The 15,896-nt window shown below is 37.5% G+C and overlaps 1 protein-coding gene across 9 annotated transcripts in view; it reads left to right on the top strand.

Moving 5' to 3' along the window:
* INPP4B (inositol polyphosphate-4-phosphatase type II B) overlaps positions 1 to 15,896 on the top strand; it is a 779,792-nt gene that overhangs the window by 223,882 nt on the left and 540,014 nt on the right. The window lies entirely within an intron of this gene.

Raw genomic sequence — 15,896 nt, 5'->3', positions numbered from 1 at the left:
GGAGGGGACACACCTACAGACAGGGACCACCGCTCACTGCCCAGTGTCCTCCCCGCTCCCTGCAAAAAGACTGGCCCAACATCAATGGGCAGTTAGCCACAGGGAGCCCCCTTCCAGGCAGATCTTCACACCCAGGGGGGCGCTCAATGGCCATCAGGGGAAATGAGATTTAGTGACTTAATGAAGGAACACTCTGCCACTAATCTCATAAAATTGAGCCTGTGAAGCAATAAACAAAAGCTGGCGCTATTTCAGGCGCCAAGTGTCTCATTTCCAAGCACAGTGTCTCCTGGAGTTCAGAGGAAACGGCACAGATGAAAGGGGGATATTGCACTGATTAAATCATCTGTTAAACTCGTCAGCCACCACAGAAATTCTATAGAAAACCCTGGGTGGAGGACACACATATTTTCCTTAACCTTGTCTTGCCACGGTGGATCACATGAACACAACTTCCAGAAAATGCAATAAAGAGAACAGCATGAAAGTTGGAGTTTCTCAAGTCACTTGTCATTCCTCAGGTTTCATCTTCTTTTGAAGATAAGCTACTAAAAATTATTACAATTTATCAATCAAAATATCACACTGAAGTAGTAATATAGCAAAATGTCATCACAATGTTGAAACCATAATTCAAATCATACATTCTAGAGGGAATTAAGGAAAATGTGATGCTATATACTTTATGTGCTGTAGTCATTTTTCCAATGGGTAGATTAAGAAATGAATATAAACATGAGATTAAAGACTACATCTCAGGAGTAGATCATAAAGAAGGAATAGAAGAAATATATTTATTTAGCAAGAAAAGTAAGGATTCTTTCTGCAATGTTTGGGTTCATGTGATTTACATAGAATCATAATTCCAGAATTTGAAACCAAGTAAGAGTAGTAGGGACTCATTTAACCTAACCTTCTTATTTTAAAAATGAAGAAACTGGAGCTTGAAAAATTAAAGATGTTCACAAAATTACACAGATAATAAGCAGCAGAGTCAGGAGAAGAACTTAAATTTTATTCAAATTTTAAATCTTTTTCTTCCATTATCTTCTCATTCTTTTTTGTATCTCTGAGTTTAACCTTTTTATTTATTATTTTCCAAAGACTCACGTAAAGCATAACCTTTAAGGGAGCTTTCAGAGATGATGGAATTACTCTGCATCCTGATTGTACTGGTACTTACATAAGTCTATATATATATTAAAATTCGTAGAACTGCACATCACAAAAAGTAAATTAGAAACATCTAAAATATAACTTTCAATGTTATTGAAGAAGCTGGTTTGTATCTAGTGTATATGAATTTTTCATATTATAATTTCTTATTTGTTTTCAATAGAAAACCGAGAATAAAATCAGGACATTTTAACTCCCTTGTCCATTATTCACTGATTCTGTTGTATTTGATGACCTACTATTTTACTGTATGCAATTTCTCTATCATCAAATATAAATGTAAAATAATGAAATAATAATGAAGTGTAAATCCTTGTTCCTATCATGGACCAAATCTGAGAGAGGGAGAGAGAGAGATTAAGAAAGAGAGAGAGAATATTTTGTGTGAGAAACTGAGTGCAGAGGTAAGCTATATGGTTCTACCAAAACTTTAGAGAATTATATCCATTTAGGTCAGTTTTAAATAGTTCATGGTGAAATAGATAATGATTACAGCTACTTGCCATTTATGCAGTCCCTGTGCACTAGAAACTGTGCTAGACGGAAGTCAATTATATCTAGTCCAGAACAATCATTCAAGAGAAAAAGAAATATTTTTTAATGTCAATCATCTGTATTTAATGCAATTTGAATCCCACTGTGTGACTGATGATCATGTCCTTTTCACTATGCGTGAAAAGGACATGATCACCAGTCACACAGTGGGATTCAAATTGCAACTTCATGCCCTTTCTCACTCTGAGATATTTGACAGTTTTTTAAAAACATCTTTGAGTCTCAGTTTTCTCACTGATAAATGGAAAAATCCTCCCTTCCTCGATAGATAATTGTGTGGATAATATATCCTGATGCATAAAAATAATAACAGTTGATATTTATTTAGTGTTTGCCATGTATAAGACACTATTCTAAGTGCTAAGTAGTGTAATTTATTTGCCTGCAGAAAAAGTCGAGACAACTATTGTTATTATTCTAATCATACAGATAACAAAACAGACATAGAAGATTAAGTGAGTAACTTACTGACAATCATATAGTTATGTTGGAAACTGATATTTGGACCCAAACATTCTGGTTCCAGAGCCCATTTGCTTACACCACGTCACCATTATTGCCTCATGTATAATTGACTTGGCACAGAGTAGATGCTCAACTAATGGTTGCTGCTTTAACCATAACTTTTAATTTTTATGGCAAGCTAATCTCACTGGGCTCCTGGAATCTCAAAGTGGGACAGGGCTACCAATGTGAATGATGTAAATAAAACCATTTTGCTAACACTGTGATAGTTTTCATTACATTTTCCCTTCTCCAATGCAGCGAATTCAGAGATTTCGTTTTAATGCTGATGTTAATCAAAAGTGAAGGTTTACATTTTTTTAAAAAAAGTTCCCAACCCTTAATCTCTCTCCCAAGCTCTGGACCCAGATGCTCAGCTGCTCCCAAACATCTCCATGTGCGTGGCATACCTGTTCACAATGGTTAGAACAATAGGGAATTGTGGTAGATAAAGAGATGGAACATAAAACGAAGAAAAAATGGAAGTTTTTGCAGTTCAGTCCTGGCAAATGAGTTGCCTTACTTTGAGAAAAGAGCCCATGAGATTGCCTGAGTGAAGAAGGAGAAAGGAAGTCATCAGGAAAACTCCCTGGACCAAGAGCAGTGGATAGAAAAGGTTACTTAGAAGAGAAACATCAGTGAAGGTCAGTGATGATCCAAGAAAAGGAAAAAGATCGGCATAGCCAATCATGGCCCCTATAAAAAAATATAAGCTACCACAGGATGTGGCTAAGGCCATGGGAATTGACTTTTGCCCAGAGGGATGCTTTGGCCCGTGAGACTCCTAAATGCCCTCTTATCCCAGACACTTGTACACTGCTGACTGCCTGAGGCAACCTGTGAGAATTGCCTGCATATGATTCCAGAGCAGAATCATCTTCATTTCTCTCTCCAGTTTCCTTGTCCAACGTCTATCACAGCTTCATGGTATGTATATCTCCTGCATTTTCTCCCTTCCTACTCTACCTGCTCTGATTCCGGTTGACATTGTCCATTTCCAGGACTACCTGGATGCCCTCTAAAAGTCATCTGCTGCTACTCTCCAGTCCTTTGCTTAATTACGAGGCTCTTTCTGTCTTGGTGAATCAGCACCATGCTCTAGGAAGCTCCCACCATGTAACTGGAATCGCCACACAAGATGACACTTATTGGCTGTGTCTTCTTACCTTTCTGATCTATCATTCATACTTGGCCAGAGTCACCTTCCTAAAACAGAGATCCTCTATGGTGACAGAACTTAAGATGGCCTCCAATCCTAAGTCCCACCCCTAGTATTCATGCCTTATATATTTCCCTCCTTTTGAATGTGGTGAAACTGTGCGTAGGATGGACTGTCATCTCCATGATGATGTTAACAATCAGTTGGCTTTGAATTATTCAGAAGGGAGTGACCTAACCAGGTAAATCCTTTAAAGGGATATGGCCCTTCCTAAAGTCAGAGAGATTTGACATGAGGGAGATTCTCTGACTCAGTCTATGAAGATGGAGAGAGCCACCTGGCAAGGACTTGAGAGCAGCCTCTAGAAGCTGAGATCAACTCCCACCTGACAGTCAGCAAGAAAGCAGGGACCTCTGTTTTACAGCCACAAATAACCGGATTCTGCCAACAACCACGTGAGCTCCGAAGAGGACCCTGAGGCTCCAAGTAGGATTTCAGCCTAACTTACCCTTTGATTTCAGCCTCATGAGACCTTGAGTGGAGAACCCAGTTATACCATATCCAGAATTCTGCCCTAAAAAACCATGAACAAATAAATGGACATTGCTTTAAGACACTGAGTTTGTAGGAATTTTTTACACAATAATTAAAAAATACTAATACATCCATCCTGTCTTTTCCCATTTGAAAAATCTATCTCCCCCAAATGGCAGGAAAAAAAGTTAACTGTTCCTAACACTTGGTGACATTTCATCAAATAAATAAATATTATTTGATGCTCTAGGGTGAATATTTCTTCCATTCTGTGGTATATATCTCCATCCGATAACACCCATAAAACTATGTTTCCTGAATGCATCGCTCATCCAAATGAAAGCCTCACATAACTAAGGTATGATTAAAGGACTCTGCCTGAGAGACCTTTGCAAGTGGCTCTGTCTGCTATCACTGAAGCTTTTGATACACAGCTTCCTGGTACAAGAGCCCTTCACTAGAGCATGATCTAAATGACACTCTTCCATCTTCGCACCTTTGTGGAATATCAGGGCACTTCAGCCAACTCACCGCTCTCAGGACATATTCTTTGAATCTGTCAGTTACTAGAGCACCATTTTCTTGCTGTGATTATTCTCTGGGTGCTCAGGTTGCTTATGTTTTTCTTTGATTCATCTTTTCGCTGGGCATTTCATAAGATATGGCCCCACTATATTATGGAATTCCTAATGTTTTTCTTTCCTTTTCAGAGAGGGCATATTCATTCTCTATGACAGGTTGATTCTTCCCAAGGAGTTCCCCAAACACATAATAAACACGAATAAGTGCCCAGGCTGCACAACAGGTGTACTGTGGGGGGAGGGGTGGGGAGCACCAATGAAACATTCAAGGGACAACACAAAACATTTCTTTCCTGAGCAATAATCTATTATAGTTCAGTCACAATATGTCCATAAGAGGCAATAAAAAAAATCTACCTCTCTCACATTTCATCTATTACTTTCTTTTCACCTATTTTTTTTATGGAAGCAGGATTTAACCAACTTTCCTTCAATTAATAACCCAACAAACAAAATATACTACTACACAGATGAGAATATGCTGTTCTCTTCCAGGGTTAAGGAAACAAACAAAGGTAATTAGTGGCTAAAGAGCATGCCCAGTGGTTCTTCTCTCAACCCTAGACTGATGGAAAAGTGAGGAGATTCTTAGGCATATATTAGAACTGCTTCCCAGGAGAATAGACAGTTATTCAATATTGACTAATTAGTGAGTTGAGTGCTAAACCTTGGAGGACGTTGATTTTCATTTACTGATTCAACAAATGTTTATGGGCTGTTTTTTTTTTTTTTTTTTTTTAATTGAGGATCTTGAATCAGATGCGTATGTTTGATTGATTGATTGATTGATTGATTTTGGCTGTGTTGGGTCTTCGTTTCTGTGCGAGGGCTTTCTCCAGTTGTGGCAAGCGGGGGCCACTCTTCATCGCGGTGCGCGGGCCTCTCACCGTCGCGGCCTCTCTCGTTGCGGAGCACAGGCTCCAGACGCGCAGGCTCAGCAGTTGTGGCTCACGGGCCCAGCCGCTCTGCGGCATGTGGGATCTTCCCAGGCCAGGGCTCGAACCCGTGTCCCCTGCATTAGCAGGCAGATTCTCAACCACTGCGCCACCTGGGAAGCCCTATGGGCTGTTTTTGATGCGGCAAAGTATGAGTATATAAATATAAGAAATGGCAACTAACTGGAGATGATCAGAGTTTGATGTAACAAAGTACACATAACGAGATTGATTTCAATAGGATGGATACAGAGGGACTGCTTTAGCAGGGAGAGAGTATTTATTTCCTGAGGAGTTGAAGGAAAATCCAGAGTGGGTGAGTGTATGCATGAGTGTGTGTGTGTGTGTGTGTGTGTGTGTGTGAGAGAGAGAGAAGGGGGAAGGAGAAAGAGAGAGAATGCACAGAGGTGATCCTTGAGCTGTGTCTTTAAAAATGCATAGGCAATGACAGGTTGTGTAACAGAAGGTTTTTCTAGGCAAGAAAACAACATGAATTCATGAAAAGACACAGCACATTTGGAGAAAAGGCCAAGAAGTTTACTGTGTTAAGGATAAATGTATAAAAGAAGCAATAGTAAAATGTGAAGTTGGGAGCAGGATGGGACTTACTTGTAAAAGGTTTCGTGTGGCATAACAAAGGGGTAATTGTTTTCCTATACCCAGTTGTCCTTCTTCCCCATTCTTCTCCCTCAGAGAGACCCTAATCTGATGGCTGGCATCTGCTATAGCCAATAAAAATAACCCCTTCTAAAGAAACTGACCACAGTGATGGATCCAGGATGGACATAGGATCTAAGCCAAGCTGGAGAAATGGACCACAGTGATGATCCAAAGACAGACATAATAGGTCCAATAGGACCTAAGCTGGGCATTTCCTAGGATTCTTCTTATTGGATATTGGTGGAAAGGAGGAATAGTAGCCAGGAAAAGCCTCTTTTTTCCTTCTGGTGGCAAAATTTAAGGCTATAAACTTAACACTATCACAAGTTGTGTTCCCTGACATGATGACTAAGCTTTTCTGCAATAGGGTAAAGTTAACATCTAAAGAGCATAAGAGGCACAAGAACTGAGGGAAGTGTCATGCAAACAGCGTTTGGCTTTATAAATATAATCATTCCTAAGGGCAAGCTTCTTATAGCGCTTTTCAATAATTTGGTTAGATAAGCCAATACTTTTATATTCAAGCTAATTAAAATCATATTTCTGTTTAAACTAAACCAATAATTTTACATTTTATTTTGAATCTTTTATTTTTTGGCCAAATTAAATGCTTTAAAAATTGCAGGTACTTTATTTTTTATTTTTAATAATAATTGTATTTATTTATTTATTTATGGCTGTGTTGGGTCTTCGTTTCTGTGCGAGGGCTTTCTCCAGTTGTGGCAAGCGGGGGCCACTCTTCATTGCAGTACGCGGGCCTCTCACTATTGCGGCCTCTCTTGTTGCGGAGCACAGGCTCCAGATGCGCAGGCTCAGTAGTTGTGGCTCACGGGCCTAGTTGCTCTGCGGCATGTGGGATCTTCCCAGACCAGGGCTCGAACCCGTGTCCCCTGCATTGGCAGGCAGATTCTCAACCACTGTGCCACCAGGGAAGCCCAGGTACTTTACTTTTAATTTTTAAAAACATTAGTGATATTTTATGCTTTTGGGGGGTGGGGCAGTATTCAGTTTTTTAACAAGTAAACTAAATAGACTCTACTAAGGCTTCTATTTCTGTTCATCACAGACTGATTCATACAAATTAATAGTGCTGCTGAGGGCAACTAGAAAATCTGAATCAAGTGTTATAAAAGAGAATGTTTTTTAAGACTGTGCAGAGCTAACAGGAGAGGAAAAAATTGCAAGGCCAGGATACAGAGGAGGACAGAGTTCCAGGAAGATAAGCTGACTTTGGGGCCACTTTTTCGAGGAATCTGAAGGGTCATTTAAGAATCAGTCTCGGCTTCCCTGGTGGCACAGTGGTTAAGAATCCGCCTGCCAATGCAGGGGACATGGGTTCGAGCCCTGGTCTGGGAAGATCCCACATGCTGCGGAGCAACTAAGCCTGTGCACCACAACTACTGAGCCTGTGCTCTAGAGCCTGCGAAGCCACAACTACTGAGCCCACGTGCCACAACTACTGAGCCCGTGCACCACAACAACTGAAGCCCACGTGCCTGGAGCCCATGCTTCACAACAAGAGAAGCCACCACTATTAGAAGCCCCCACTCACCGCAACTAGAGAAAGCCCACTCACAGCAACGAAGACCCAATGCAGCCAAAAATGAAATTAAAAAAAAATAATAAAATAAATAAAATATTTTTAAAAATCAATCTATATAGCTTATCAGCATATGGAAGAATGAGGTTGGAGTCCAGGTCCTACTAAGGTGGGGAGATAGGGAAATCCATCTCTTTGGGTTCAGACACGGAAAGGTTTAATGTTAGAAGTAACAGTGAACCAGAAGTGAACACCCCCTCACTGTAACTGCAGCTTGGCTCCAAGTTATCACAACAACTGCAGTTGAATCACGGCCCTCCTGTATTACCAATGCCATCAGGTGCCTGGAAGTAGCTAACATAAATCCTCTCTGGAGGAAAGTAATATCATGCCAGGACTAAAGTTATTTCTCTAATTTAAAAATACTATTTCACCACATAATCCAAAATAAGGGTACAAGGCAACAAGTCAGTAGGTATGAAACCTCCAGATACAACAAACAACAGAAACGGATTAATGTGACCTCCAGATATCAGAATAGACTTTCAAGTGACTAGGCTCGAATCTTCAGAGAGATAACAAAGAGAGCTTAGACATTTTGGCAGAGGAGTAGAAGCCATGAAGAATAATAACATAAAAATTCTAGAAACTGTAAATATGAAAACTAAAAACTCAACGCACAATTTTAAAAGCAAAATAGCGACAGTGGCAAGAGTACTTAGTAAACTTGAAAATGAGTTGGAAGAAGCTATGTTTAATGAAGCATAGAGAGAAAAAAAGTAGAAAAATGCCAAAAAGAGAGTAAGAGACTAGGAATACAGAGGGTGAAGATCTATAATTTGGAAAATGTGAGCAAAACAAAAAGAGAAGAAAGGGTAACTACATTATTTGAAAGAATACCAAGTAAGAACTTCCAAAATTGATTGAAGACAGTGAGCCACAGATTCAAAAGCCTTTACAAACTCGAAATAACACAAAATAAAATGTCACCTACAGCTAAACACATCATAGTAAACTGGCAAAGAATTAAATATAAAGAAAATATCTTAAAAGAGGAAGTAGAAGAGAAAGGATTAACTTCAAAGTAGCAACAATTATTTTAACAGCTAACTTTTCTACAGAAAAAAAAAGGAAGCTGGAAAAAATAAAATGATATTTTAATGTGCTTTAAAAATACATGCCAACCTAGAGTTCTGTACCAAAACAATATATTCTTCAAGAATGAAGGTGAAATAGAGATATTTCAGACAAATAAAAACGAAAAGAATGCATGAATAGCAGACCCATAAAAAAGAAAATACTAAATGACGTATTTGATATAGATCAATGAAAATGGAAGTTTAGAAATACAGGAAGAAATAAAAAGCAAAGAAAATTAAGAAATATGTGGATAGAATTGGATATTGATTCTATGAGATAAAAAATATCATTATTAGCTTAAATATATTTGAAGAATTAATACCTAACTACAATCGCATGTACTTAAAGAGGAAAACAAATTGAGTTAACACACATTAAAGAGGATCAAAAAGGTAAAATGACACAAAACTGATAAAAAGCTGGAGAGAATGATAAGATAAATAAAATAGATGAACTGAAAAAGGAGCAGCGCTAAGGCCTTGAGGAAATGAAAAGATAAAAAGAGGATATTAGAAATATTTTTATGTAAATAAATCTAACTACTTCGAAGAAATGCAAATTACTTAAAAAATGAAAGTTACCCAAACTGACACATGTATAATCCTATCACTATTAGAAAAATAAGATCCATAACCAAAACTCCAAATTTAGATTGTTTCACGGCTTATTTACATTTAAGTGTATGATCCATTTTGAGTTAATTTTTGTGAAGGCTGTAAGATTTGTATCTAGATTCATTTTTTTGCATGTGAATGTCCGGTTGTTCCAGCACCATTTGTTGAAGCGGTCATCTTTGCATTATTGTATGCCTTTGTTCCTTTGTCAAAGATCAGTTCACTATATTTACTGGGGTCTGTTTCTGGTCTGTCTTCCCTATCACTGGTCTGTCTGTCTTTTCTTTCACCAACATTACACCATATTGATTACCATAGCTTTATAGTAAGTCTTGAAGTAAGGTAATGTCGGTTCTCCACTTGGTTTTTCTCCTTCAATATTGAGTTGGTAATTCTGGGTCTTCTGCATCGCCATATAAATTGTAGAATCAATTTTTCCACAAAGTAAGTTGCTGGGATTTTGACTGGAATGGCCTTGAATCTATAGATTGAGTTGGGAGAAACTGACTTCTTAACAATATTGAGTTTTTCTTTCCAATTACATGGAATATCTCTCCATTTATTTAGTTTTTCTTTGATCTCTTTAATCACAGTTTTGCCATTTTCTACATACAAATCTTGTATATATTGTGAGAGATTTATACTAGTATTTCATTGTTTTGATTGCTAATACAATGGTAATGTGTTTTTAATTTCAAATTACACTTGTTCGTTGCTGAGTTGTAGGAAAGTGATTGACTTTGTATATTAACCTTGTACCCTTCCACCTTGCCATAATTGCTTATGAGTTCTAGGAGTTTTTCTGATTGTTTAGGATTTTCCACGTAGAGGATCACGTCATCAGAGAAGAAGGATAGTTTTATTTCTTCCCTCCCAGTCTGTCTACCTTTTATTTCCTCTTCTTATCTGATTGCATTAGCTAGTAGATCCAGTACGATGTTGAAAAGCATAGGTGAGAAGGAACATGTTTGCTATGTTCCCAGTCAGAAAGCATTTTTTCAGCAGTTTCTCACCATTAAGTATGATGTTGGTGTTTTGTTTTGTTTTTATAGATGCTTTTCATCAGGTTGAGGACATTCACCTCTATTTCTAGTTTGCTAAGAGTTTCTGTCACGTTGGAAGTTGCATTTTATCAAATGATTTTTCTGATCTCTTAATATGGTCATAAAACTTTTCATAACTTATTGGTGTGATGGATTACATTAATTGATTTTGAATGTTGAACCAGACTTGCATATCTGGGATAAATCTGCTTGATTATGATGTATAATTCTTTTTATATATTATTAGATTTGAATTGCTAACATTTTGTTGAGGATTTTTACATCCATATTCATGAGAGACATTGGTCTGTAGTTTTCTTTTTTTGTACGTATTATGTGTATATTAATTTGCTTATTATAAAGATGCAGTACTAACAAGTCTGTATATATGTCAGTTAAGCTTAGGATCAACTGCATGCAATAGAAAAGTTATTTTAAAAAGATAGTGTCTTACACTAGATGACATTTTATTTTTCTTTCATATGAAATCTGGAGGTTGACAGTTGAAGACTACTTGGTAGCTCCCAGAGGTCATCAAGTAAAAATTCTCTTCTTCCTGAACTTTTTTCCTCACATGGATTTTCTTCTTCATGGTATAAGGTAGTTGCTGGATCTCTAGCCGTGACATTCACATTCTAAGCAGCAGTACTGTGATTGCATCACAATGCCCAAAAGTTAGCTGCCAGGAAGCCCAGAAAATGACAACATTTATTCTGACATATCGAGCTAGAAGTTGGGATTTTGTTACCAAGTGAGAAAGGATGGATATTGCAGTAGGCACTCAGCAATCTCTAGCCAGTGTATATTAAATGTTGTGAAGCATAATTTTTCTTTTAGCTTTTTATATGAATACTAAATATAAGAAGTTTTCATATTTTCTTTCTGTATACACATGTATCATCTTAAGCACCTACCAGGGTGGGCCCCATCACACGGGAGGCAGAAACAACAGGGATAGTGAGCCTTGCTCTTCAACACACTGGCCATTCTCAAGAGAGCCACAACTGGAAGACACCATCCTCCTCCCACCTCTCATCCTCCTGAAGGTGGCTAGTTGGGTAGAACTGTTGACAGTACACCTGTGTGTGCAAGTAGTGTGTACAATCCTGCGTGTGCTATAGAGTGGGCTGCTGAAACCAGTCCTTCAAGAGGGACCTCCCAGAGGAGAACTGAAGCATTTGAGAACTTAATTTCGTTTTGGCACACAAGTGAAGAAATAAAAGATATTTATTTTATAAATACCCAGGCCAGATAAAGTGTTTAAGTCCTAGTTATTGTGTGTTATATGCTTGCCATTTCTTGCTTTTCCTTGGAGCAAACAAAACAAAACAAGATCTGAAATATGCTAGATTCTTGTTTGCACATCCCCGCATATATTCTGGGGTGGTCCAGAAAAACTTATGAACTAGGGTAGCAGCGTCAAGATCCTAGTAAATTTGAGAATTGGTGATCCTGAATCATATTTTTCTTTAAGTAGGCTTGCATTGGTGTGTCACTTTCCAGTTTGCAAAGTGTTCAGACATTTTTTTTTCCTCAATTGAGCCTCAAAAATATCCTTAAAGTAGTTTGAACAGTATGAGACTGATATATTGATAGAATCAAATAATTTCAAAGTGGGTGATCACGTGTTCTAAATGTTTAAGTCCCTGAGACATAAAGCAGTTTTCCCAGTGCCACACAACTACTTAGGAATATAGCTGAAAACATACATCTTCTGACTCCTGGGAAATATTCTTTTTAGCCAAAACACCCATCAGGGACTTTTATTTTTATATCTAGAAAATGTAACAAAATACTTGGTAAACATTTCTTTACAATATTTATTATTTTACATTTAAATTGAGAGATTTGTACTTTATGCAGATCCAGGTCATCTTTTTTTTAACCCAGAATGCCAAGAAAAAATTTTTAAATGTACGCTTGTTAATGGTAGGCTAGGAATAATCAGTTAAATGTTATTGTGTTTAATGACATTCATTTTTATTGTATGATTTTAAGGCAAATCCCAGATAGCATATCTTTTCATTCATAAATACTTATGTAAAAATGTTTATGTCTGAAGAATATGTTTTATCCACTTCCTTATCTAGCTATAGCTTCTAATTCCAATTCCAATATACATCTAGTACCGTATTCAAGGCCTTATCTGGAAATATTCTTTCCAAATATTTATTTTCATTTACCCAGAGATATGAACTCCAAGTATGAGAAGTATTTACTGTTAAAACACAGGTCATTTTATCCTGAATGTTATTTACTAATCCTTTGTAATTTCAGTAAATGCATAATCTTAACAGTGTTGATTATATTGGGATTACACTGTCTAAAATGGTAATCACTAGCTAGCTGTTTCAGTTAACTAAAATGAAAACACTCCCTCAGTCCCACTGGCCACACTTCAAGTGCTCAATAGCCAGAAATGGCTAGTGGCTTCTGTCTCTAACAGTGCCAATTATATAGCATTTCCACCATCATAGAAAGTTCTATTAGACAGAGCTCTGTTAGAAGGCTATCATATTCGTTACTGCTAGGTGAATTATGATTACATTCTTGTGTTTCAGCTGGTGCATTGGGGTGGAAGGAACAGCGAACAAACAAACTAGCAGTATCAAATGGTTTAGAAAATAGTTGACTCTTGAAGAAATATTTTTCCTATTCAAGAGAAAATGAGTATGTGTAAAATTAGGATAATAAGTGCAGCTAAGCAGATAAATGGTTTTTAGGAAGTCATCAGCACAATAGATATTTATAGATGGTACCCTAGATAAGCTTTTTTTGGATCATATTCTTTATCACTGGTAAAGCATTTTGAGGACAGTGTTCATTTCAGGTCCCTGTCAGTGAAGTTTTAAACACTTTGAGTTACTGTGCTACCCAAAAATGTAAAGTTGAGCATGATAATCTTTCAGAAAAGGGGAAAAGAGAAGTACCTAGAGAAGAACAAGAGTGAAAGCTGAGTTCTGTCTTTTAGGGTAAAAACACACATTTACTTATGCACACATAATCATATACTCACAGGCCTTCATTCTGATTGAGCTGAAACCTTCAGATTCATTTCTGTGACTTTTACATGGCAATATTGTGCCTCTCACAGGACTTGGATGGTGAATTAAACTAGCCTCACACCAGTTATTAGGCAGCCTCTGTGATTTCTGACTCTCCACACAGCCTCACAGCCTTAATGTGAATTACATTAAGACACTGGAAAATTGTTGGGAGCATTCAGGAGGGAGTCCCGTTGAGAGGCAAACCACAGGAAAAAAAAAAAATAAAGGACTAAAGTAGTAAGTAAGTATGAATTCAGAGTAAGTAAACCTCAATGTAGAGTGAGAAAAGACATTTCACAAAGCAAGATTTGAACTTCCTTTGAAGCACATGGGATTTTGAGCAGGAGAAAGAAAGGCTGCTCTGAATCAGTGATGAGAAGTCCTGAAGATGTATGTGACTGTGCTTGCATTTTGGCAAGGGTGGAGGTTAGGAACAGACCTTGGGAAGGCCTGATGGGATCAGAAAGTAGGCGTTTGGTTAGTGATGACAGCATTGGCTACAGAGGTAGAATACAGCATGGATAGAGAGGAGCTTGAAAGCAAGTGTGTTGGCTATGGATGCTGCTATCAAAGGCAGCTTTGGCTGATTCTTGATTGGAGAGGGATGTGACCAGACTGTTCTTTCAAGACAGTGAGTCTTGAAGAGTGTTGTTCAAGGTGGATCAGATGGGGAGCAGTGGTGGAAGCCAGAGGGTACTGCTGTAACCTAGGAAGTTCCCTAATATTTCTTGAGCCCCTCCTATCTTCCAAGCATTGTTCTAGGCACTGGGGATACAGTAGAGACAAGCCAGAGACTGATTTTTAGAGCAACGGGCAGAAGATTACAAGGTAGTAAGAAAGGAAAGAGTAGTTCCAAGGTATAGGAGGCTTATAAATCCCTCATATACCAGAATGCTGACATCACAAAATGAGATGCTTTTCTTTTTTAGACCATTTATATTATCATGTTTGTTCGTGATCCCTGTTTTCTCCAAATTCATTATAATGTTGAAGGTGTGGTATTTCCATGGCTGTGAGAGGAATAATTGGCCTTTTATTGGCTTTCACCTTATGCAAGTCAGTCAATGAAGGGAAGAAGTCCTGGTAATTCTAGCGGGAAACTCCAAAAGGAAATCTCTGCCTTTTTTTTTTTTTTAAGGAAATCTAATGGGGAAGGGCAGCAGTCACTACAGCTGTTTATAATTAGAAAGGATCAGGCCCTCGGTGATTCATTCATTCATCCCAAAACAAAACAAAACAAACCCCACAAAGCCTCCTAAATGCATACCTGTGCCCTGAAGATGCAACAGTAAATAGGTAATGGGAAGTGGTTGTGGAGGAGTGCCTGGAGTGCTCAGAACCCAGTTCCATGCTGATGCCTGAGAATGTTCCATGGTGTCCTTGTCCATAGAGGGGGCTGTGGCCATTTGCACCCTAGAGTAGAAACATAACCACCCATGTAGAAAAGCAGATGATCAAATAACTGAGGGCAGTAATAGAAGTCCTTTTCTTCCCTTCCTCCCTAGCAGGGTATATGACTTGAAACCTCCTGATCCTGAAAGCTAATATGGTTTCTTAAAAAAAAAAAAAATGTATAGCTTCTTTATAAATTTGTCTGTCTTCTCTATAATTATTCTGTAGAAGAAAGCTGATATTGTGTGCCAAAATAAAATAAGTCTGTACACAGAGGCTTAACATAGTATTAGTTTTTAACTTGTTTTGAATATAGACATCTGAAAAAAACAACTTCAGAGTTTTCTAGTTTTTATTTTGGATCAGATTGACAGACCAGAATGCAATGTACATTCTCTAGAGACTGAGAGATTTCAAGGCCAGACCAATGTTGGTGTCAAGCTTTGTATGCACCAGGACTGAAACACTTTTTGTGAAGCTACATCACACACATATAAGCACACACATGACAATTTATAAAAGCTTTGTATTAATTTTTCCAAGTAGAGAGTGCTCAGAGTGTGTAGTAACAAAAAAAGCTACCACTATAGCCTTTAGTATTGTTTATTTATATGTTCACATATACTTAATTTTGTGGCTAATTTTATGTTTAAATAAAACGTTTATCTGCTTTTTGTATATTTCCACAATATTCAACAAAAAAAGGAATGATTAAATGAATTGTTGGATATCTATACGGTGGAATTTACACAGCATTAAAGTTTGAGCATTTCCCTTTTGTTGTTGTCTTTTATACTTTATTTTTATTGAAAGTCATGGGGATACACTCATGCCAAAATGTCGACTAAAAAAATAACACGATATAATATTATATTTTCATTATAATACCACGTGTGTAAGAAGAAAAAGAATATAACAAAATACAATGAGTTAATAATCTTGTTAATATGTTCTATAGATTTTGTTTTATTTTTTGTATTTATTTGTTTATATTTTTAGATGTTCCAGTTCTTCTA

The sequence above is a fragment of the Balaenoptera acutorostrata genome, chromosome 5, assembly GCF_949987535.1.
Source record: "Balaenoptera acutorostrata chromosome 5, mBalAcu1.1, whole genome shotgun sequence".
NCBI lineage: Eukaryota > Metazoa > Chordata > Mammalia > Artiodactyla > Balaenopteridae > Balaenoptera > Balaenoptera acutorostrata.
The sequence above is the reverse complement of the archived record's forward strand: the minus strand, read 5'-3'. Positions and strand labels throughout refer to the sequence as shown.